The sequence below is a fragment of the Petaurus breviceps genome, unplaced genomic scaffold (genome assembly GCF_028583685.1).
Source record: "Petaurus breviceps papuanus isolate PSGF00001 unplaced genomic scaffold, PetGlider_PUasm1.0 129, whole genome shotgun sequence".
Taxonomy (NCBI): Eukaryota; Metazoa; Chordata; class Mammalia; order Diprotodontia; family Petauridae; genus Petaurus; species Petaurus breviceps.
The window spans coordinates 12,451,973-12,474,710 of NW_027185665.1; the positions used below are offsets into that span (position 1 = coordinate 12,451,973).

Genomic DNA, 22,738 nt, shown 5'->3' on the forward strand with positions numbered 1-22,738 from the left:
ATCTATCTATCTATCTATCTATCTATCTATCTATCTATCTATCTATCTATCTATCTATCTATACATATACATGAATGAATGTGTGAGTCAACACATAAAGCTATGTTCCAGAAATCTCTTTTTGAAGTCTGATTTGAATTTATTTTCCCTTTATTGGGTCTACCCAAAATCTTCATTTTTGAAAAGCTATTATTCTTAAATGAAGGTCCAAATTATGACATTCACAAATATTTATGTTGCTCTTTACTTGTCAAGATCAGCAGTCAGGCAAATTCCAAGTTGCCCATACTATTAATAATAGTCATAACATTAGATCCACAAATGTGAGTTTCATGATTGTAAATATGGGGAGAGATGGCCTCTCTGTAGGTGTTAAATATTTTTTTTATCTGGGATGCCTCTGAAATTTCCAAAAGACCTTTCTTTCAGCATTTATTTCTGTCATAGTGACATGACAGTTCATTTCTCTTTCAGAATCAGTTAATTGAGGGGGCAGCTAGGTGGTGCAGTGAATAGAGCACTGGCCCTGGAGTCAGGAGGACCTGAGTTCAAATCCGGTCTCAGACACTTAATACAAAAACTAGCCATGTGATCTTGGGCAAGTCACTTAACCCCAACTGCCCCTCCAAAAAAAAAAAGAATCAGCTTAATTGAGCTGGTAACCAGAACAATACAAACAACCAATGATAATTGTTGCAGGAAGATTGTGAACATGGAAAATTATATATAGCAATCCTGACCCTACTACCAAGGAAAGTCATCTCTAGCTTCAAATGGCTGGATGTTTTCACAGGAATGATATCTTCTACACTTGGAGAGGCATAGGGGTGTGCTGGTAAATGTTTAACAACTGGACCCGTGGGGGGAAGGGTGAGGAGTGTATTTGCACTACATATGTTACTAAGTTTAGTCTGTTAGTCTTATATTCTCCATGACTTTCTAGATGTCTAGAAATTAGCAAAATACCAAATCAAGCTCTGATCTGTAACACCTGCCAATTCTGGAGGTAAATTATCACACTGAAAATGTAGTGATCGTTATTCTAAACCAGTACAAGCTGTCCCTTGCAAACTTTTGGAAAGATTCACTGGTATTCCAAAAATTAAAAATATTGTTCATCATAATTCTATAAATGCATAGTATTATAATATAGGGTACCCCAAAAGTCTTCATGTACTTTTTAGCTTTTATATCTTAAAATTTGGGATTTTGAAACTTTTATGCTTAAAACTACACTAAAACTTTTGGGATGATCTATAGAATAAAGAACTGTAGCAGAAATAGTATTATAGTATCATGATATATAGTACTGTAGGGATTTTTTTTTTGGCCTATGTATATTTTTAATTAGTTTAGGGAATGTCAGGTGAGAATTTACATACCAATACAGATGAGCTCCTGTTTAGCTGTCTATATTCTTAGTTAATTATGGGTGCTAGCATTTATAATGCACTTTAAGTTTCGAGAAATGTTTCATAAATATTATCTTTTTTGATCCTCACAACAAACTCGGCAGGTAAGTACTATCATTATCTGTATTTTGTAGTTATTGTTGTTTAGTCATTTTTTTTCAATTGTGTTCAACTCCTAGTGACCTCTCTTGGGTTTTCTTGAAAATGATACTGGAGTGATTTGCCATTTCCTTCTCCAGCTCATTTTGCAAATGAGGAAACTGAGACAAACAAGTTTCAGTGACTTGCCCAGTATCACACAGCTAGTAAGTGTCTGAGGACAAATTTGAATTCAGGAAGAAAAGTCTTTCTGACTCTAGGCCAGGCACATTATCCTCTCCACCACCTAGATGCCCATTTAAAAATCTCTATTTTATAAATGAGGAAACTGAGGCAGACAAGGCATAAGTGACTTTCCTTGGGTCAAAGAAAAAAAGTATCCAATATAGTATCTGAATTGACTCCAGATCCAATTCACAGAAGCACCTGGTTGCTTAGGTCACTGAGAGTTCAAAGGACTAACTCAGTTTCACAAGACAATATGTATTTAGAAGCATGATTTGAATCTATGTTTTCCTGAGTCTGAGTTCTGCTCTCTTTCTACTGGTCCATTGCCTTTAAACAGTATGCAATACCATTCCATGTTACACAATTGCTATGCTATGCTATACATATTCTAATTCCATATAGTATTACAATATATGGAATTACTACTTTTATAATACCTTCTAGTTCTTAATTCATGTTTCTATGAATATTATACATTGCTATTCCATCCCATACTAAATTGCACTATGCTATACACTATTACTAGGGAGTTGTGGATAGCTCCTGGTGCTGAAACTCCTTGTCTCAGTGAAGATTAACAACTACTTTGAACACAAATTTTAGAGGAGGAGTTCTTAACCTATTTTGCATCATGAACCACTCCCCACTTTGGGTAGTCTGGTGAAGCCTAGAGACTTTGCCTCAGAATAATGCTTTTAAACATGTAAAATAAAATGCCTATGATTACCAAGGAAACAAATCACTTAAAATAATAGTCTGCAGACAGGAATACTGTGATCACCCACATTCTTGTGGTATGTCTAATAAGTATGAAAATTTCAAATCCATTCCTAGTATAAAAAATATTTTCAGATATCTGCAACAATTATGATGTGAAATGAAAATATCAGTGACTTTACTGAGAAAGTCACAGATACTGCCAATATTATCATAGTTTGTTGGCTGCTTAAAGGAAATGCTAAATCAGACATTAGGGAAAATAAAGATGTGATTTGTTTTCCTCATCCAAGTTCCCATTCTACCTATTTCCCACACAAAATCTTTCCCCAGGTGGTTTATCCTAGGTTACATATTCCTATTTCAGAGAATTACCTAAGCCAATAAGTGATTAAATGACTTTCCTAAGACCACACAGACATTTGTGGACATGGAGGGGAGGAAGGAAGAAGGAATTGAATTTAGGTCTTCCTAAAGCTGAGACCAGCTCTCTACCCACTAGTCTTAATTGCTTCTCATAAAATGTTATATTATATTATCAGCAGCATTATACTATACTTACATATTCTATATGTAAACTTTGTGTGTGTATGTGAACTAGGGTAACCGATTGGTATAATTCATAGAGTGCTAACCCCGGAGTCAAAGAGACCTGAGTTCAAATTCTACCTCCAAAACTTTAATTAGTTATGTTGCTTTGGGTAAAATACTTAATCTACCTACTCAGTTTCCTCATCTGTAAAAACAAAATAAAAGAAAATAATTTCAGAGTTTTTATGAGGATCAAATGAGATAATATCTTTAAAACATTTTGCAAATATTAAAACATCACATTAAGACTAGTTTTTATTATTAGCCTCGTAACCTGAGGAACATTTGTAAAAACCATACCAAGATAACTATATTTCTAAAGAAAAAAATTATTCAATTTCCAAACAATTGACTTCCTTACAAACGAAACTTCAGATGTAACCTCATTGTAATTTTCTATCTCTCTGTATTGTTAAATTTGATTATAGACAATGCTGCTGCTGCTGATCTCGGGAAAGAGCATGATCTAAAGCAGCCTACGACATAGTGGAATGAGAGAAAGACCTCTTGGGTTACAAAATGATTACTAGCAGTGGCTGTCCCTATGACCTTAGGTGAGTCAACTTTAATCTCCCCATCAGCAAAATGGGCATGATGATCCACTCCACTTGAAGAGAAGTATGACACATCACTATTTCTCAAAAGCAATCAAAGATGTATAAATGCAGCATGTAGTAAATGTCAAGTGTCACTTTTATTAATTCATCAGGTTGCCCCCTCTTTTCAAATTATAATTTAGGAATATTTACTCATCTCACTAAAATTCATCTCCTTCTAAGATAAAAGTGCCTATTTCACATTTCTGAAAATAAACCAACTTACATTCCATCCCCCTTACCCATCAACCTTGTGTTGTCAATTTAATTTACATTTAATAATGAGGTAGATTTTCTTTTTGGGGGGAGGGGTAGTAGGACTCATGGCTAATACTTCATCTAACAAAATAAGTTCTAATTATATGGAGATTATTATTTTCTCATTTGCACAGCTTTGCCTCATTAAAGATATAATCCCTTTCCTTCAGCCCACACATTGAAAGTAGCCTTTTCTCATGGCTCTGTGAGTAAAATCACTCATGAAAAAAAATTTGCAAGTGCAACATGATGCATAGGTCATGCCAAAATACACCCAAACAAAGATTGTGAACAGGAAGCAAACTTATCTAACCATTCTTATCTATAAGTCATGCTGAATAATCCTTTCTCCGAGTCACTGGATTTCATGTTGATACCTTTGTAAAAATATGAACACTAAATTGCAATGATCCTGTATTATATCAGAGTATCCAGTCAGCCAAATTCAAGAGTCATCCAACTTGTTTATATCTTTCTAATTTTCCCAACCATTTAACTGTTGCACCATTTAAAGAATTTGGTCTTAATGTTTGGAAATGACATTAGAAAGGAAATATTCATTATGGAATTGATATATGAGCTTTCTCCCCTTTCAATAAAGTGGGCGATCTTTCTGTTTTGCTAAGTGAAAAGGGTAAAATTAATTTAATGTAGTGAGTCGTTCACTATTACCAATAGAGTCATACATTAAAATGTGGCTTTAATGTATGATGATAAAATGGGCCACCGAGGTAGCAATGGCCTGAGTTTTCTGGAAAGTCATCTGTCACTGAATCTATTTTCTTGATCTTTGAAAGATGATTCATTTCATCATGGTAATTTACCTCTTTGTAAAAAGAATAAAATATGGGGATATGTTATATGGGTTGTCCAAATCTTCAGTTTCAACTAAAGTTTAAAACCTCACTAAAACTTTTAGTACACCTTTGTATATAAAAATGCTTACATATTTATAAAAGTATTAAGTGTCCATATATAAATATCCTTATAGAAATAAATAGAAATAGTTGTTGCTGTTCAATCATTCCATTGGTGTCCAACCCTATGTGACCCCATTTGGAGCTTCAATGGCAAACATACTGGAGTAGTTTGCCATTTCCTTCTCCAGCTCATTTTGCAGATGAGGAAACTGAGAGAAACAGGCTTATGGCCAGATTTGGACTCAGAAAGATGAGTCTTCCTGACTCCAGTCTGCGCAGTGTGACTACTGCACCACCAAGGGGCCCCAGCCTTCCCCAGCACAGTCTAGTGGAAACAACTAAAACATTTTTTTTACTCAGATAACCTTCATTCAAATTCTGCCTTTTCTACTAATTACTAGTATGACAGCAAATCCCTCTTCCTCAATAAATTGAGGGGATTGGATAAGATGGTAATTAAGGCTAGAGGGTCAATTTTAAATCCTAGTGACCTATTCCCATAATTAATAAAAATGTATTAATAATAATGATAGGGAGAAAGAAAACAAAAGAAATGTGTTTTCCTTTCTTCCCATAAAGAGAACTCCTCCTCAGCTATCCCAAATATCTAGAGGTATTAACATTTGTTATAAGGCATTAGAGATATGCAGACATGAGATGAAAAATATAAGTAGGGAATAAATGAGAATGGGCAGAATCTATTGAATGGAGATTAGAAAATGTGGGAAAGAGAACTCAATGTAAGTGGGAAAGGAAAAAGACTGACATGTATGTCCATTTCAGGTATGATTGATAGTGGGACCATATATCGAGGTGGTGGTGCTATAATAGATCATTAAAGGAACATAACATGCATAGAGTATGTTCTTAACCTTTTGAGGTTGGTTAACACCTTAGACAAAATGGTCATTGAACAAAAGTCCCCTTGGTCTCATTTCTTCAACTGACTCTGAAATCACTATCCCTGGGAGCTTTTTTTTCTTCTCTTTTGTCATAATTTAGGAAAAGTAACTTCCTATGTAGACTGATTTATGGGGTTTTACCTTTGACTCATGGCCTTTTGGAGTCTTCATGCAATTATATTTCTACTTCACAAGAAATCAAGTTATTAAATAATTAGTGAGTGCTATGTGCCCAGCACTGCACTTCATTGTATACCAGGGATATCATAAAGCTAAGACAAGTTTTACCTTCTAAAGAATTAGTGACAATCAGGAGATAATAGCTCCAGGACAACCCTGACATTCAATAAGGAATGTGGTTATACTGTTAAGCTGGAAGATACCATATATGGATATGAAGAGCAAAAGCTGAAAACTTAGTCACACATAGACTCCTAGAACCTTCATGAAGGAAGGGACCTTGTAATTCCAATCCAGTCTCCTACCCTACTTAGAAAATCCCTGCAAGATCTTTCTGGCATGTGGTCATTTAGACTTTATACTTCAGGCATTAGGGAATGAGACCAACTTTGGACACATTTGAAAAGTTCAATCAAAGAATATTTATTTGCTGTTTGCTGTGGCCAAGGCACTTTGTCAGATGTTGTGATGGATACAAATACACACACATACATATATACATACATACACATATGTGCCCATGCACACACATGTGTGTATCTACCACCATCAATAGAACATGGGTTTTTATTTGCTTTTTCCCATAGCAGGGATGGATATCTACAGTCATATGATATTTATTAGGTTGAACTCATTTATCATTCGCTACTTTTTGCAGAGTTGGGGCTCACACTAAGAAAAATGGTGATGACTCTCTAATACTAATTCTTTGTATTTTTAGTGAAGCACTCCCCCCTAAAAATAATTACATACTTTAGACATATTAACTACTGAATTTCCACTTTGGGTAAAAGAAAATGCTTTTAACTGAGAGCTGTCCTTCTGCCCAGTAAAAGTTTAGATTCTATATGAGAAGAGAGGGCAAGGAACCTGTCTTCATGGAGTTCACACTCCTTGTTGGCAGACAGACTAATGTTAGACTAATGTTCAACAAAGAAAATGTTCAAACTAAATATTATTTCTATCCAGTCAGCCAACAGTCTGGTTTCTAAAAGTATTTGATTTTTAAGTTGATGAATTCCTATTCAGAAATTATTTCCCATAGAAAAAAAAATATTCAAGTTATGTTATGTCCCTAGACTTGCCCATAGAATCCAATTGAAACTATAATGTAAATGTATTTCAGCATTGGCATTATTTTAGAATCTTTCCATTATTATTCATAGCATTGCTTCTTTGGGGAAATATACTCAATTTCAAGCTTAGGAAATGTCAATAACACATTCACCGCTAGGTGGCACACTGGATAGTGTTGGGCCTAGAGTCAGGAAGACTTGTTCTCAAATCTGGCTTCAGATACTTTCTCATGTGTCACTTTGGTCATATTCCTTAACCTTTCTTTGTCTCAGCTTCCTCAAATGTAAAATGAGGAAAATAATATCATCTATTTCTCAGAGTTTTTGTGAGGAGCAAATGAGATAATATTTGTAAACTGCTTAGCAAAGTACCTCCATAGAGAAGGCACTATATAAATATCGTTGTTATTGTTCCCATTGAAACCTTAAAAGCTGTGACAAGCAATAACTCTTTGCCTCAAATGTCAGGTCATAAAAGTGGCACATCATTCATCTGTGGTTCCTGAGGATGGGGGCAGTGGCTACAGGCAGGGTAAAGGTGTTTTATATACTACCACATGTATCCATGGATAAAGAGTGAACCTGTAATATATATATGTGAAGCATGTGCTTAGCAAAGGTGAGGAGTATCACATAGCTGACAGATAGGGAGGGATTCTTAGTACGGTAAGGATAGGGACACTATTCGGTGGAGGAGGTTTCTTTCCTATCTCCTTATTTTTTTACTGCAATAGTCATAGACTGCATAGGCAGAGTGTAGCTGAGAGGAAGAAGCTTCCCTTTCTTTCTTCTCCTTTTCTGTTACTTAGAGCCACAGCTAGCAATTTTGCCATTAAGAGGTAATAGAACAATCCATCTTCAAAACATTAAATTCACTTAGGGGGTGGAGAGGCAGAAATCATGGGACAATACCATGTGTTGAAGAAACAGATACCCTGAAACACCACCGCCTCTAAGCAGAAACTGCAAGAAACTAAGACTTCTGGGAAGGCCACTGCAGGAATTGGGAAAAATACAGAAACTATCCAAGAGTGTGTGTGTGTGTGTGTGTGTGTGTGTGTGTGTGTGTGTGTCTGTGTGTGTGTATGTGTGTGTATGTGTGTCTGTGTGTGATGCGGAGGGGAGGGGTGTTAGGGATAAAGTATAACAAGCATGAGTTCCCTACCATAACTAATTACTCTTACCAATTAGATGCTTATCTCAGTTGTTTCTGGCTGCTAAAGGAGAATAAGGGTCCATCAATACTCTCTAAATATTGGTGCCCTGGGGAAAAGACCAAGTCCTCTCACTTTAGTTACAACTCTGCCACTGCGTATAATTGTGGTGGGAAGGGGCGGGAAAAGAGGTGGTCAGAAAAGGCCATAATTTTGCATATAAGGGGTGGGAGGGCTCTGTTCTTAAACCAGGCATATATGTCAGGACAGCTTTTTATAGATGCAATAAAAGTTTAGTAGTTCAAGGAAAGGAATGAATTAGAGAAACCAGGGCAGAGAATGATGAACTGGAAAAAAAGAGGGAAACATGTACTGTGCCTTAGAAAAATTCAATATAATCATTCCTAAGTCTTTTGGAAGTGTATTTTCTTCTTCTGAATACTTCTTTCATCAGGGGAAGACGAGTAGTTTGCAAAATGTTAAAGAAGTGCTGATCTGGGCACAGTATCTACATAAAAATAATAGCTCAAGGACTCATGCTGGATTTGTTTAAAAAGAATGTATATGTATCCCAAGGGTCTACTTAATGTTCACAGACCAAGTGAGCTGGATTTATAATGAACATCCCTACAAATAAAGAAAACATGGTCACCTTATATTGATTTGCTTTTTTTCACAGAAAATTAGTAAATCATCCTATATAAGATTTATCTAGCGCCTAGAATTTTTTTTGAAAAGTAACCCCATACTTGTTAATTTGCTAAGAAATACAGTATTTTCCAATTAGTAAGAAGAAAAACAGAAAAATAAATAAAACAATATTAATAACTTTTCACCTTTCACCTTCCTTTAAAAATAGCAAGGGATATTAGTCAAATATATAGTGTGATATTAATCATGGCGCAAAAAATAATGTTAATTCCTACTATATGGAAGAAAATGATCACTTTTTTTCTTATACCTGAAAGCCAGAAGAGATAAAATATCTAGTTTTCTATTTATAATAATTCAGGGTCCCAAGACTTTTTCTTCTTTTTTTCTCATTTGGTTCAGAGTATAAAGAGCTATACAATCTAAACCCAAATTGTCAGTACTTGCCCCCACATAGAGAGAGGAACACATGGAGCTGAAGGATCTTGGTGACCACCTGTTCCATTTTCCTGATAATGTAGGTGAGAAACTAATGCTCAAAGAGGTTATCTATGAATAATAATAAGAATAGTCATGATGACATTTATAAAACACTTTAAGGTTTGCAAACTTTTATACAAATTTCTCATTTTATCATCACCACAGTCTCAAGAGGAAGGTGATTACTATCATCTGCATTTATTAGAAAAGGAAACAAATGCAGATAAATGTTAGGTTAGTTGCCATTGTCACATAGCTACTGATTGTCGGAGCATGGATTTGGACTAAAGTCTCCTTAACTGTAGGAAAAGGACTCTAGTCACTGCTTCTTTTCTCAGTGGACCTCTGACATAAGTAATGGAAATGGGGAGGGAGGAGGGAGCAAGAGCCAAAATCATTTATTTAGCTTAATAAAAGTAAACTGATTTGACCAATCTGATAATTGAATTTCCACCATATGTGTGTGTATGTTTCTAACTAGTCTAATTTCTATATGATCAACTAATATAATGTTTTAGGAGGGAAATCTTAGTTTTCACCATTTTAATTAAATTTAATTCCTTAAATTAAAAAAAACAAGTTCCTTAATGATTTTATTTCATCTGCTCTTCAAATTGTGTTGTTTTTTTTTCCAACATCGTCATGTAAGATCTTTTGTCTGTGGCTTCCTATCAACTACTTCCATGCTCCCTAATATTCCTCTTAACTGATTGTTAATGTTTAATATTGAGAAATAATTCAGGGGAGATAGGGACATCATAGTCTTAGTGAAGATAGTAGAAAAACAGTGAAGATAAGAATGATTCCAACAACAACACATTTCATTTCAAGCTATTCAGTCAATCATCTGAATGTGAGACTTGGATAGTTACCCACTATATTCAGGAAAAGACAGGGACTTTTTCATTTTCATACTGGAGTGTCTGGCATCTATCAGGGTACTTTGCATATGGTAGGTGCTTAATTAATGTCTTTTTAATTGATTCAATCATTGTATCCAAGCACAGGTGAACTTCCCTCCTCTGAAGCTGCTAAATTCTTCTGGCACTTGTCTTAATCTTTCTTATGCTATTATGATATATTTATATTACCCTTAATTCCCCAATAGATCTCTATAAACTCTGTAAGAGTAAGAACAATTTTTTTTTTTTAGCAATCAGGGTTAAGTAACTTGCTGAAGGTTACTTGGCCAGGTGTTTCTGGGTGGGTGCTAAGTGTCTGAGCCCGAATTCGATCTCCAGGTCTTCCCAACACTGGAGCCGGTGCTCTTACTCGCTGTGCTACCTGGCCGCCTGATAAGAACAATTCTTACTAATTTTCACAGTCTTCCCATTTCCTACCCATTTTTGGAACAGTACCTGGCATATATAGAGCAGACACTCAAAAATGATTTGTGTAGGTGAAAGAATATTTTTTAAGAATAAATATATGTTGCACAATACATTATTCATTAATTATTGATAGTTTATAATGTTGAAAGGAGATAGAATCCTAAAATATTAGGAACCATGAAACACATAGTGGAGAGAATATATGAAATTTAAAAGTCCCAATTGTCCTAATCATCATTTTTTGATATGCTCCTAAAGGAGTTTAACAGCATCAAACAATGATTGATATTAACCTACATTTTAGGAGATATATTTAACAACAAGCATCAATTTCACAACCAGGAGGATTTCCTTCTATAGTTACCATCCAAAACTCTAGTCCCATTTTTCAGGAAACAAACAAAAAGGCCTTAGTCTATCCACCTGCTTGTTATTTTAGGAACAGAAGAGGTCTGGTTGTGGCTATTTCCAAAGGAATAGGGAGAAAACTTAGGAGAAACATCATTAGCTCTTGTCAGTTTCAGATGCAAGATAATGTCATACCACACATCCTGGTCCTCTGCTCATTAAGAACAATAGTAATTTGCACTTGAGATTTTTACATAAAAACAGAACTTTATTTTACAAGAAGAGCCAATAATGGATTTTCCCCTGGATGACACAATTAACCATTGAGAATATATGTTTAACAATTTGCTATAATTAACCAGTTAAAAATATGTTGAGGGTGTGTGTGTATGTGTGTGTTTCCGGGGGGGGGGGCAGTTTTTAATGCCTATTTGAAAAGAAATGTTTCCAAAAACTTAAACCTGGTTGCTGAACTAATTATACTTCTCTAGAATTTCTCATATACAAGTGATGTGTACCCAGATTAATCAACTTTACTTCCAAACAACTGGGAGTGGTTCCAAAATTGACTATCTGATTACTCTACTTCCACAGAAAATGTTACTCAGAACCTTGCCCTGGGAAAATTATATTGGAGTTGGTCTCATATACTGCAAGTGGAAACAGAGAAGTAAGTCTTTGACTTAATTTGCCTGATTTTCTCCTTCATGACACAAAGCAGAATTCTATTAGTCTATACAACATTGATTGCAATGCACATGTATACAAACACACACACACACATGCATGCTATCCAAGTACAAAGTATCCTTCCTAGTTATGTTAGCTTCTAATTTTACTTAATCTAGAAGCAATAGAAGACTTTTGTGATTTGTCACCCCATTTTAATATGGCACAATGTTTCCAGTGTTTAATATTTTTCTCCCCCCTTGAACAAATAAAAATATCAAAAGGACTATATATCTTCCTATGAAACTTGATTACTTCCATTTTAAAAAATGATCCACTGACAGGCACACGTGAAATCCATATAACTTTGAGGTTTCCCCTTGCTATGCAATTCCATGTTGGAACTAATATCCTAAAACAAGGCCAAGAAATGTATAATAAATTGTCACCTGATAAGGGTTGCATTTTGTGAGCCCTGGTGTTCAGACATACTTTCTGTAGCCTTAAAAATATAACTGAGATTTTTCGTTTTGGTGAATATCAGAGTTGATGTCTCATTTGTACCTGAATTTGTCTGGTTTGATCATTTGAAAAATGCTCTGTGGGTCCTGCATGAGTTTCACAGTTATTGGATTTAGCTTCAGCTGCTCAGTAGTGGCCCTGCTCCTGTACTTTCTATGAATAAAGTTTTCCCCGGAGAGTGAGAGGGAAGAAAGACAAAACTGCCTCATCTCTGTCAGCTGTTGGTAGCTTCTATGGAAGATGAGACTGGCAGGGAATCAGCCTTTGTTTTAAAAAGAAGACAGGATTTAGCTTTGGGGAGGGAGAAAGAGACACATAATTAACCAGGGCAAGCCTGACCTACAGCAAACAGCAGCAGCAGCGCAATTGGGAGCATATTGCCTAGAATAAAGATGCTTCCAGGGAGTGAATGAAGAGGGGGCAATCTTGAGAATTAGGAAAGATGAGAGAACGATTTCTGAAAAGTATGGGAGATCAGCTACCCGAATGTGTCTGAAATCTTCAAGACTTAAGACACTTGTTCTCCATAGGGAACTGGTTACAGAACACAAATCCAATCTAGCAACAGGAAAAAGGGGTAAAAACAGTCTATGTTTCTATAAACAGAGCAATACTCAGTCCCAAAGATGACTAATTAGTCATGGCAAGGAGCTGCAGTAAAGAAAAGGATAAAAATAAAATCACAGGAGTAATAGAAAAGCAAGTCAAATAAACACCAGTCTTCTCTTGTCTGCTTTAGAATAAGAGATGTTGCCTCAGGTTTCCAAGGGGCACCTAGAGAATTCTGGAGAAGCCAATGAACAGAGACCAGTCAGGGCATGAGCACAGCATCAGAAGCATAGATTGTCAGGGCTTAGAGGGAAGAGAACTCTTCTAGCTCAACTGCCTCATTTTAAGTAGGAGAATGGAAGCTAACAAAGACAAATTGACTTTCCCAAGGTCACAAAACAAAGTACTGGCTGGGTTAGGATTTGAAACTGGACTTTTTGCTACCTAACTCAGTTCTCTTCCTGCCAGGAGTCACCTATCAAATGATATCTGTGTCCAGAGTGTCCAGCCATGAAATAACTTTCAGATTTGGGTGGGGGAAATGATAATAGTTTTTTAAAGAGCTTAATTAGGGATACTAGCATTGGGTCTTCAATCTAGAGGCAATCTAGTGGGAAGAGCCCTGCATGCCAAACGAGAAGACTTGTATTCAAATCTCTGTTATTAACCATGAAGTGGACAGAAGATAGCTATGTTTATGTTCCCTTCAAATATTGAACATTTTATTATGCTGATGCTGTGATCATCTCCTGCTTCTGATGATGGACAAGTTACTCCACTTTGGGTCCTGGTTTCTTCATCTCTCCAATAAGAGTTTTCACTAGGTGATTCTGAGGTCCCTTCTAGCTCTTAATCTCTGATCTTACACTTTTGTTGTTCAGTCATTTTTAGTCATATCTAACTCTTCTTGAATCCCATTTGGGGTTTTCTTGGCAAAGATAATGGGATGGTTTGCCATTTCCTTCCCAGCTCATTTTACAGATGAGGAAACTGAAGCAAACAGGGGTAAGGGACTTGCTCAGCTAATAGTTGTCTGAGGCTGGATTTGAACTCAGGAAGATGAATATTCTTGACTTCAGGTCTGACACCGTATTCACTGTGCCACCTATTTGCCTCAATCTTACATTTTACAATTCAATAATCTCTGACACAGGCAACATCATTCTCATCTCTAAGTTAGTAAAGAGGATGATTTCTCATCCACTACTGAATCTGACCTATCCTTCATAACCCAAGTCAAAGTCAAACATCAATCATGAAGTCTTCCTTGATTCCTCCAGGCCTCCATTACAATATTTTCCTTGGAAGTAATACAGATCCTCACACCAAAGGTTCATATAATGATAGTGTATACTATACAATTTATCATTTTCAATATGTTTTTTTCCTAAACTCTGCTAAAATTTTGCTCTGTCTGATTATGTAACAGAAATGGTCATGGCTTCTTAATGTTTATGCAAGCAAAGGAAAAGTCTTGGCTGATTCGATCAAGCTGAAAAGCTTTCAAGTAAAAGCCTCTTTTGAGCCTGTGTGCTTATTCTGATAGTCATTCATTCATTTATTTATTCAACAAGGGCCAACTATTTGCAGTCACTGGGATTACAAAGTCAAAAATGACAGTCACTTAACTACACAGAGATTATATTATAATGCAAACAACATGTACACAGAAAAGAAAGTTTAAAATGAATATCAAACTTCTACTTCTAGTGAACACCAAATGGCAGATGACGCTGGTTTTGCAGGAGGTTTGGGAGGCCCTGGGGCCCGGGATCAGAAGCCGGCGAGGCTTCTGCTGTGGCTTAGGCAGTGGGGCCGAGGTCAAGGCCGGGGCCATGGTCTAGGCCGTGGCATGGCCGTGTCTTCGGGGCCTGGGGAGGAAAGGCCAAAGACGAGGAGAGGGTATCTGTCACTAAGCTGGGCTGACTAGTCAAGGACATGAAGATCAAGTCTTTGGAAGAGATCTACCTTTTCTCACTTCCTATCAAGGAGTCTGAGATCATAGGTTTCTTCCTGGGATCTTCATTGAAAGATGAGGTTCTGAAGATCATGCCTGTTCAGAAACTAACTAGAACTGGACAATGTACCAGGTTCAATGCTTTTGTGGTCATTGGTGACTACAATGGCCCTGATGGTCTGGGTGTCAAGTGCTCCAAGAAAGTGGCCACAGCTATTCGTGGTGCTGTCATTCTGGCCAAGATGCCCATCTTTTCTGTGAGATGTGGCTACTGGGGGCACAATATTGGCAAGCCTCACACAGTACCCTGCAAGGTCACTGGGCGACATGGGTCAGTTCTGGTGCACCTGATCCCCGCCCCTAGAGGAACCGGCATTGTCTCAGTTCCTGTGCCTAAGAAGCTCCTGATGATTGCTGGAATTGATGACTACTACACTTCTGCAAGAGGCTGTACTGCCACTCTGGGCAACTTCACTAAGGCTGCCTTTGATGCCATCTCCAAAACATACAGCTATCTAACCCCAGACCTGAGGAAAGAGACTGTGTCTCCTCATCAGGAATTAACCAACCATCTTGTGAAGACTCACACTCAAGTGTACTTACACTTGAGTGTCTTTCCAGAGGACCCAGGCAGCTGCTGTGGCAACCGCATAGATGCTTTTTTATAAACAAATAAATTGAACTATGCCTGTTAGGAAAAAAAAATTAATATTAAACAAGTTCAAAATAATTGCAGGGGGAAATGCCATTACTAACTTGGAAAAAGGGAACTTATCAGCTTAGGCTTCCTTTTAGTAATGGCTCATGAATTAAGCTTTGAAGGAAGTAGGGAATTCTGAAAGGTCAAGGTGGAAAAGAAAATGCATTCTATCAAGCGGGAAAAAGGAGATTGGGAGATGGAATATAATGTACAGGGAATAGCAAGTGAGCCATTGTGGAAGGAATGAACATATAGGGACACCTTTTTCTACTAGGGCCAGATAGAAACTGACAGAATATGTAATTCTTTAGATCTTTTTTTTTTTAACAAAAAAATTCTCTATTTTTGAGCCCTTGCTCCAATCTCCAATACCCTTCCCATCTTTTCCCTTTATATTGAAACATTTCTCAAAATCCAAAGTGGTAGATCACTTGGGGTTACTATAAAGAATAGAATAATTGTTGATGCTTCTTTTTAATCACCCCAGGTGCTTTATTCTTAGCCTCATTTAGAGATCATATCAAACAATGTGGGAAAAAAGTCTAAAGTGACATTATTTCAATAGCCATCACAAATATTTTAATAGTAGTTTGTTGCAAAATAGAGATGCTAAAATAATTTTTATTATTTTAAATAACATTGACTTTTCCAGATTTTGAGTGGAGAAAGAGAATGACTTGGAGTTCTGTCAGAGTTTAGAACAATAAGAACAAAGATTTTCTAAGTAGCCCTAAGTGATCTGAGCTTTATCATTATGGCCTCCCCAGCTCAATTTCCACCTCGTGAATGGAAATACACAAGCATGCTGGGAAACTGTTCTCCAGAACTAATGCTCAGCCTTCAGAATATGTCCCCCTGTCCATGATGTATCATTTTTCATATATACATTTATAATAGAGAGAAAACCAGTCTACAGACCTTATCTAGTATTTTGATTACTACAATTTTTTAACCTTTGGTCCAAATACTAAAAAGATTTATAGTGATTTCCCTTGTTTCCCTTGCACTTCCCCCTTCAGGCTGATTTCTGCAAAAATGAAAGACAATGTTAAAAAATTGTAGAACCAATATTATAAATGGACATAAAATGGAGATATTTCTGCTTTTCTAACACTGTCACTCATACTTCTTGTTGTATAGCTGTCTCCTGTATCTTTATGGCTTCTTTCTACTTTTGCTTTGTTCTTAAGTGACTCTCATATAGAATTTAAGTATATTTGCACTTATTTAATTCATGTGTTGATATAGCATGGTGTAGTGGATACAGAGCTGGCTGCCAAGTAAGAAAGACCTGAGTTCACTCCCCATCTCTGACAAATACTGACTGTGCAACCCAGTGTAAATCAATTAAACTCAGTACACTAGGCAGTTGTTGAAGACTAAGTTGCCAAGCATGTGTTGACCTACATTTGTCAAGGAATCTTCCTCCCTTAGGAAATGAATCATAGTTTCAGATCTAATCATCCATGTACCTATCACTTGATTAGACTTTTACAGTCTCTCCTTTTTTTAACTTAAAGTGATTTATGGAGAAGTTTGTTATATTTCTCTTTAAGAACAAATTAATAAAAACAATTTTTTACACATATAAATCTTGGTTGAAAATGATTTCTCATTTGTGACCTAAAGAAACATAATTCCAAACTAGTATTTGGTATATAATAGTCCATTAATGAACACAAAAATATTGATTTTACCTGTAAATGGTAAACAAAAAGCCATTAGGCACATCACCCTGATTTCTTAGCTGTATTACATCCACTCTGTATTAGGTCTGGATATGATAGATTAAGTATTAGATAGAGTGAACTAATTTGTTAGCTATATTAGGTTCAGCTTCAAATGATGTCCTACTCACCTGGATACTTATCCCCATCTCTTTCCCACAAAAACCTTGGACTCTGCCCCTGGAACCAGACTGGATATTGACATGGGATCTTTCACTTCATCTTGCCTAATAAGGATTCCAGTGCTTCATTTCCTGGCTACCAACTTTAAACCATGCCATCTCCCTACCCTTCTTTCTAGCTCCTCATCATTTATTATATTTTAGCATTTGAATGTCACTTCTCTGAATTCAGGAATTGTCTTCTTATTTGTGCTTGTTTTCCCAATATTTAATATATTTCCTCACAAATAATGTATTTAGTTTCTTAATAAATGCTCACATCTATGTATGTATGTATGTATCTATCTATCTATCTATCTATCTGTCTGACTGTCTATATAATCTATCCATAGATGGTATAACTGCAAGGAAATAGGAGACACCATGCTTTTTATCATTTATTGAGCTTTCATTGAGTGTCAAAAACATGCAAAAAGGATGGTATCAAAAACTGTGTACTGTAAACATAGCATATCTTTCCTAAGTAGGCTTTAGACGTAAAAGTTGGTAATTTCATCCCGCAGCTGCTATTAATATGTAACTCCTACTTTGACTACATCATTCAAACTTGACATGACCCAGTTTCTTCTTTAAATCAAATGACATTGAATGTTATGGACTCTCACAGATGATGTAAAGAGATGACAGGATATACTTAGCGATCTTGGAAGGGAGCTACCTACCTGATATAATTGGGACATCTGAGAGGCCAGGACAGCCTGCAGGAGAGATGACTAAGACTGGCATTTCAGGAAGATCAACAATAAGATTATAGATGGAATAGAGAGGTGTCAGCACAATACCAGGGGCACAGTCATTGACAGCATGGGATTCTAGAGACAGGAAATGTAGTTATTGGGGGGAGGAGGATGGTTTACCAGAAAGGAACACAGTTGCTGCAAAACTAAAGAAAGTATTCAGCCATGGAATACCTAGAGAGTGATGCAGTTACTTAGTTATTCAGATCAAGGGTACAAAACAGGGGTGCTATCAATACCAAGAACAACTTGTGGCTGGACTGGTTCTGATTTACTCAGGTATTCCATCTACTGAAGGACATGATTAATCCCTGAATCTGGGGAGGGAGGAGATGGTCTACATCTGAAGATTTTGTTTAATTGCCCCCAGTTTTGAGGGTTACTGAGAGAAAGAGGCAAAGAGCCAAGGAGGCCATGCCACAAACTACAGAACCCAGGTGGCATCAGTCTGTCACTTGGCTTCATGTGTATATAAGAGAGTGAAAGATTTGTTTGATTCTATAGACTAACATGACAGCTGTCAACATTATACTGTACGCATATTTACTTTTTGGCACTTTTGACTGAGTTGTTGCATGGAGAGGTCTGCTAGAAGGGATGATGAGTCCTGGAAGGATTTCTGTGTCTTAATGCAGAGGCCTATAAGGACACTGGATACACATTTGGTAGGCATTGGCATCCAAAAATCAGCATGTAAAAGACAGAGGCCATCCAGATTGAGAACAAACATCCTGCAGTTTACAGATATAATCCCTCTCGCCATACCCACCACTACCTTCTTTGTGGCAGTATGTCTCCCAAATCACCATTGGTGTCTAGAGAGTGAGTTGTATTGGTCATGATACTAAAAGATTCAGCGTGGGCAGACCCCTCTTTACAAGTTATCAACTCTCAATACACTGAGAGACAAAGCACTTCAGAGATACTAACACTTTAGCCCATCACATGCTAGGAGTTTCCTTATATGTCCTACATTCTCCTCGTCCAAAATTTCCCTACACAAATACCACCAAAGAGCAAATAGATCACAAAGCAAAACCTAATTGTGTTCTTCCCCTTAATTGAGGAGCATTTATTAAGTTCCAACTTTGTACCTTGTACTAAGCTAAGCATTAGTGACATAAAGACAAAAATGAAGCAGTCTCTGCTGGCAAGGGCCTTGCAATCTAGCTGAGGGGGACAATACATACATTTATGGGTATGGGCAAAATAGAAAAAAGGCAATTGGGGGCAAATGTGAAGCAGTTGGGGAGATCAGGCAAAGCTTCATGTAAAAGGAAGTTTTTGAACTGAGCATTAAAGAAACTTAGGTTCTAAGAGGTGGCATTGATGAGGGCGTACATTACAGGTATTGGAGACAATGAATGCAAAGGCATGGCAATGAGAGATGGAGGGTCATATGTGAGAAATAGTAAGAAGCCCACTTTGGTTAGACTGGATGTAAAGGGAGTAACATTAATGAATTTGGGGCCTTGTTACTAAAGGCTTTAAATGCCCCAATGAGGAGTTTGTTTACATTTTACTCTCAAAGTGATAGAGAGCCCTTGGAATAACTTCAGCCATGTAGTCAGAAATGGATTTTAAGAAAATGCCTTTTTCAGTTCTATAAGAAATGACTAGGAGTAAGGAGAAATCTGATGAAGACAGGGAAATCATTTAGGGTTTCAATGATCCAAATACAGGAAGGTTGATCATAAGATCCTACATATCTTGAGGCAAACATTTCAAGCCATAGAGTCCAATCCCCTCATTTTATAAATAAGGAAACTGCAGGCCAAAGGAATGAAATGAAGTGTTCAAGTTCACACAGACAATAAATAGTAGTAAGGATTTGAACCTTGGCCTTCCACTCCAAATCCCTAACTTTGGGGGAAATTATTTCTCCCTGGAAAACTCTCCAATCCCATCCCACCAAGGGAAATTAATTGCTCTGCGTTTTTCATCTGTCATTGTGTGTGTGTGTGTGTGTGTGTGTGTGTATAAATTAGAAAGAGATACAAATTTATAGATATAGATAGATATCTATATATACACATATAAACATATATATACACATATCATATATGTATAATTTTCCCCCAATTACAATCAGATATAGGTTTTACATGTGCAATCATGCATGTAAAAGATTCCAATTCGATAGTTCTGTTTTGTCCTTTGTCCTAGGCAGGGCAGCATTTTGTGTATTATTCAGTTTTGGATGTTAGTTTGAAGGCCTCAATACAGACTTTTATGATCCTGAGTCTTCCCAGCTGAGCACATCAGGCAGTTTCACTCTTAGCTGATTTCTTGATAGCACTGCCTGCAGAGGTATCACACAAGGAGTTTCCCCTGAAGGCTTAGCCTCTAGGATGTGGAGAACATCCACTATCATGTGGGATACACCTTTGTTATGGTTAAGAATGAAAATTATGATGTTTCATTTGATTTCATAGCACAAAAAGGAGTTTTCTCCCTGACAATCACATTATCTTTACCTATCTTTCTCATAAAACAAAACAGAGCTGTGGGTCAAAAAACTGTGAAGTAAAACACTTGCAGCTCCTCTCTCTCCCTGTACCCCCCACATCCCATAATTCCTCACAGTTTGAGAGCTTAGTCCCAGGGATAGACCCAAAGTAGGAAAGAAATTCAAATGTACAACTTGTCATTTTCATCAAAGACTTTTTTTTTTAAAAGAGAGAACCTTTATTAAGGGTTTCTATTAAGTCACAATTTGTTCCTTATGTATTTCCACATACCCCAAAGATACTAGATGTATTTTTATAAAAATATCTTATCAAGGGGCGGCCAGGTAGCACAGCGAGTAAGAGCACCGGCTCCAGTGTCAGGATGACCTGGAGATTGAATCCCGGGCTCAGACACTTAGCACCCACCCAGAAACACCTGGCTGTGTAACCTTGAGCAAGTTACTTAACCCCAATTGCTTAGGGGCAGCCAGGTGGCTCAGCAAGTAAGAGCACTGGCTCCAGTGTTAGGATGACCTGGATCAAATCTGGGCTCAGATACTCAGCATCACACCCAGAAGTAACTGGCCGTGTAACCTTGAGCAATTTGAGCAAGTTACTTAACCCCGATTGCTTTAAAAAAAAATCTTATCAAGAAGGCTGCATGCTGGCACTTTTAGGGGAGTATGCTTTTCCATCAGATCAGGCTCACAAAGGTATCTTTTAATAACAACTTCTTTTCTCTTCTTGGCCACCTCAGGGAATCTCCCCATTTATTAAACAGAAAAACTGAAGCAATTCAGAAAGATGTTCTTAGTCAACTCAGGTCGACTGAAAGTTCATACTCCCTTAAAAGCGTCTTTGGATGAGTGAGCATCAGATGAACATTTCATAGTTCTCTGAGGAACATAGGGGATACAATACCTCAGGAAAAATGACTAGGATTGGCATTTCGGAAAGATCAACAACAAAATTATAGATGGAACAGGGAGGCAATGTACTTTGGAGTCAGAAGATGATGAACAGAGCCCTGGCTAGACATTGAATCATGACATGAGGGGGAAATTCAACTGAGTGGTAGAAGTGAAATGAAAGGATGTCTTAGGTATGGTTAATCCTCTTTATGGTGGCAATAGAATACAGTCAGAGGTTATGAACGTTTAGGAGACTGAGGACCTAGGAATTCATGGCGTTCAAAGGTCACAAGTATTGGATTATGAGACAGGTATTAAATTTATTAAAGATGAAGAAAAGTAACCTAGAGGTATATACATGGGATTGAGATGGGAAGAGAAGCATCAGCTAAGTAACAAGAGCAGCAGGGTCTGAAAGCAGCAGTGGAGAATGAGCAGGACGGCCACTCTGCCTCCTGACATTTGTGTGAGGGGGAGTGAAGAATGGACCTTTGGCCAGGTGGGTAGCATTTTACAGAATATTCAGTTTTGGATTTTACTATGAAAGTCTCAGTGAAGGCTTTAATGAATCTGGGTCTCCCTAGCTTTGTCAGGCAGGCTCACTTCAATTGTTTTCCTGTTTTCTTTCCTTCCTTCCTTCTTTCCTTCCTTCCTTCCTTCCTTCCTTCCTTCCTTCCTTCCTTCCTTCCTTCCTTCCTTCCTTCCTTCCTTCCTTCCTTCCTTCCTTCCCTTTTTTCCTTCCCTTTTTTCCTTCCTTTTTTTCCTTCCTTTTTTTCTTTTTTTGGAGGGGGGAGGGTGGGGCAATTGGGGTTGTGTGACTTGCCCAAGGTCACAAGGCTGGTAACTATTAAGTGTCTGAGGTCGAATTTGAACTCAGGGCTGATGCTCTATTCACTATGCCACCTAGCCTAGCCACCCCTTCAGTTGTTTTCTTGATAGCACTGTCTGCAGAAGCATAACACAAGGGGTTTCCCCTGAAGGAACAGCCTCTGGGTACTGTGAGACACTCTAGGAGTTTTAGAGAGTGTCAGGAGGGGGTGGGGAATTTAGGACAAAATTATGTTTTGACTGAGCACCAAAGTATGAAAGGAATGTGAAATTGAGAGTAGGAAGAAAGGAAGTTCATTAACCATAAAGAAAAGTTCCAAGAAATACAATGGAAAGATCCAAGAATGGAATGATTAGGTGGGGGGAGGGAAGGAAGTCTGTGGCAATGGTTGATGTGTGCAGCATTTGCCATTGATGTGCAAATTAGTTTGATGTCCAGGGAGGTTTAGGTCCTCAGGACAATCAGTATTTTAGGGAATGAGGTACTCTGCCCTCTTAGGAAAATAACTTTGGGAAAGGGAAATGATAGCTACCACATGCAGATTGCAGTGTCAGCCCAGGTG

At 37.4% G+C, this 22,738-nt stretch overlaps 1 protein-coding gene across 1 annotated transcript in view; it reads right to left on the reverse strand.

Moving 5' to 3' along the window:
- LOC138173606 (netrin receptor DCC) overlaps nucleotides 1–22,738 on the reverse strand; it is a 1,060,615-nt gene that overhangs the window by 879,514 nt on the left and 158,363 nt on the right. The gene's annotated exons all lie outside the window — the stretch shown is intronic.